Raw genomic sequence first — 3102 nt, forward strand, 5'->3', positions numbered from 1 at the left:
CCTTTTAAATGGAGAATCTATAAATAGTGCCTGGGTAGCATTTAAACATTTCAAAGCATCACGTTTTTGTTAATACAAATGTGTGATCAGAGCCATTCACTCCCATAAATATTTTCCCTCACAATCTGAACATCAACAGCCACTTGCTTTTCCCATCACCCACCGAACGTAAGGCACTTTGCAAAATGCTGGGCGTTCCAAGGTGAAGACCCTGGTTCCCAGTGAAGAAGGCAGTTTAAACCAACCCCCCCCCTTCCATATCTTTCCAGTTTAAACACCTCCCTCCATATCTTTGCAAAGATTCACGTGAAAAAGAAATCAGTATTCCCCAAGGTGGACAAACTTTGTATCAAAAGATGCTTTTTTTTGAAAAACCGTCCTTTTAGTAAATAAGTGTATTGAGCATGAGCAAGGCCCAGCAACATTTGGGGGCTAGACATTAAACAGGAAACAAATCAGAGGGAGTCCCAAACCTTCAGGAAACTTGTAGTTTTGTTTTTGAACACACAGTATGAGTTTCCTGTGGCTGTTGTAACAAATTGCTACAAACCTGAAANGCCTTCAGGAAACTTGTAGTTTTGTTTTAATTGAACACACAGTATGAGTTTCCTGTGGCTGTTGTAACAAATTGCTACAAACCTGAAACAACAACAGAAATGTGTTCTCTCAGTTCTGGAGGCCCGAAGTCTGAAGCCAGTATCTCTGGGTCCACGGGGCCACGCTCTCTCTCTCTCTGGAGACTCTGTGGGAGAATCTGGTTCATGCCTCTCCCAGTTTCTGGTGGCTGCCGCTGTCCTTGACCTGTGGCCCATCCCCCAGTCTCTGCCTCTCTGGTCACATCACCTCCTTCTCTTCCATCTGTGTCCAATCTCCCTCAGCCTGCCCCTTCTAAGGACTCTTGTGAATGCATTTAGGAACCACCCAGATAATCTCCCATTTCAAAATCCCTAACTTAGCTGCATTTGCAAAGACCTTTTTACCACATGTGTTTCCAGTGATTAAGACCGGATATCTTTGGGGGCCATTATTCAGCCGGCCACATGTAGAAACAGCTCTGAGCTGTCCTATAGGAGCAACAGAGATTTCTGCTTTGACCTTGAAACCCTTTGAGAAACACCTGTCACAACCCAGGGAACCCTGGTCATCAGAAGCCACGTGAAACAAAGCTGGCTGAGAGGCTGTTTGCATAGGAGGGGGGAGCTGTCCTGGGGGGTTCTCTCTGAGTTTTCCCTCCCCAGTAGGGTTCAGTAAACTCTCTCTAACTGACCTTGAATATGTATCAGGTTTGTTGTAAAGAGAAAGGAGGGATGACAGAGTTTCCTGAACATGGGAAGGCTGCATGGTCATGGCTCCTCATTCACAGCTTCTACTCTCCTTTGTCTCTGGCTGATGACAGTTTCCAGAACTTTCCTCATCTTCCCTTAGAGAACCAGGGCAGGATGGGGGCATTTTCACACACACACACACACACACACACACACACACACACACACACACACTTTTTTTTTTAGAAATTAAGAGAAAACTATTCCAAAGTGTTGAGTTCAGTTCAGGGTGGCTTCCCTGTTCTGTTAGTTGAACTTTGGAACATTGAAACGGGCTAGGAAAAATGATTGGATAGAAAATATTATTCTATTCATTTATCTCCCGGCCTACAAAATGAAAAAAGAAATTAAGAGAAAACTAAAGGGAAACAGACAACGGAAACAAAAAGAGCTAGTTGACAAAGCACTGACTCCTGGTTAGTTGACTGTCATGTGGCTCTGTCCCCAGCTCCTCGCTAGCTGTCCCCTGTGATTTCTAGCAGGTAGCCTCCTGGCTCTTTCTGTTCCAGGTCAAACCTCACCTTCATTTTTCCTATTTTAAGTTTTTGACATTCTCTATAATCTTTCTATCAAGCTCTAGTTTCTGGAAAGAAGAAATCTCATTTTCTATGATTTTAGTCGCCCAACTAGGATGCAACAGGCAATGACTGTGCCCTGGGCAGAAAAAATGCCTCCTCAATTTCCCACCGGGTGTCCTGAACCTGGCTCCCAGATCTTCCTGCAGAAAGAAGGAAACCCTGAGATGATTCTTTCTTCATGAGCCTGAACTAAAGGAAGGCTTCATGGAAATCCCAGCCCTCACAAGCTTTGCCAGCAGGAGGATTCATCTGACAACATAAATGAGATCAGGAGCTGTAGAATTTTTTAAAATAAAGCTTTGGACATTCTGTGTAGAATAGAAAGTTTCTCTGGAGTTCATCAAAGATGTATTAAGAGAGAATGGGGTGCCTGGATGGCTCAGTAAGTTGAGCATCCGATGCTTGATTTCAGCTCAGGTCATGATCTCACAGTTGGTGGGTTCAAGCCCTGTGTCCAGCTCTGCACTGACATGTGGAGCCTGCTTGGAGTTCTCTCTCTCTCTCAAAATAAATAAATAAACTTTAAAAAGTAAAAAAAATTCAAAAGAGAGAAGAAAAGGCTCCTGGGGGTGCAACAGAAGCTTCAAGGAGATTTCTGTGAGAACATATGTAAAGTGTGTATTCTAGCTCAAAGCCTGAAGTTCCAATATTCCAGTGACAGATCTCAAAGGGCAACAACCCGACTAGCATAGCTGATGTAAAGTTCTCTCTTGTGTCCAGCAGTTTCTTCTTAATGGGGGGTGGGAGTGGGGGACTTATAATTTATCATATTGATATATTATTAAGTCATTGATACTATTACATCATTGAAATTATTTTACATAATCTACAACCAACAATAGGTCAATTGTAAATATCAATGATGACATTGATATAATAGTGATAACTTGCAATATGGGTAAAGGGGGTGCCTGGATGATTCAGTAGGTTAAGTGTCCGACTCCTGATCAGCTCAGGTCATGATCTTGCGGTTTGTGGGTTCGAGCCCCACATCGGGCTCTGCGCTGACAGTGCGGAGCCCGCTTGGAATTCTCTCTCTCCCTCTCTCTCTCTGCCCCTCCCTCCCTCACTCTCTATTCCTGTCTCAAAAATAAATAAAAAATAAACTTTATCCAAAAAACTGTGGGTAAGGGAGCCCAGGCACTGTCCAGAGTTGCGGCAGTAGACACCTCAGTGAACCCTGCCTTGGTGCAGCTGAC

At 43.8% G+C, this 3102-nt stretch overlaps 1 non-coding gene across 1 annotated transcript; it reads left to right on the forward strand.

Moving 5' to 3' along the window:
* Positions 1 to 1528: 1528 nt before the first annotated feature.
* Positions 1529 to 1660, forward strand: LOC144230215 (small nucleolar RNA SNORA36 family). The gene has a single exon (XR_013334728.1). It is a non-coding gene; the product is annotated as a small nucleolar RNA SNORA36 family (small nucleolar RNA).
* The last annotated feature ends 1442 nt before the right edge of the window (positions 1661 to 3102 follow it).

Source organism: Crocuta crocuta, unplaced genomic scaffold (assembly GCF_008692635.1).
Source record: "Crocuta crocuta isolate KB4526 unplaced genomic scaffold, BGI_CrCroc_1.0 scaffold93, whole genome shotgun sequence".
Classification (NCBI taxonomy): Eukaryota; Metazoa; Chordata; class Mammalia; order Carnivora; family Hyaenidae; genus Crocuta; species Crocuta crocuta.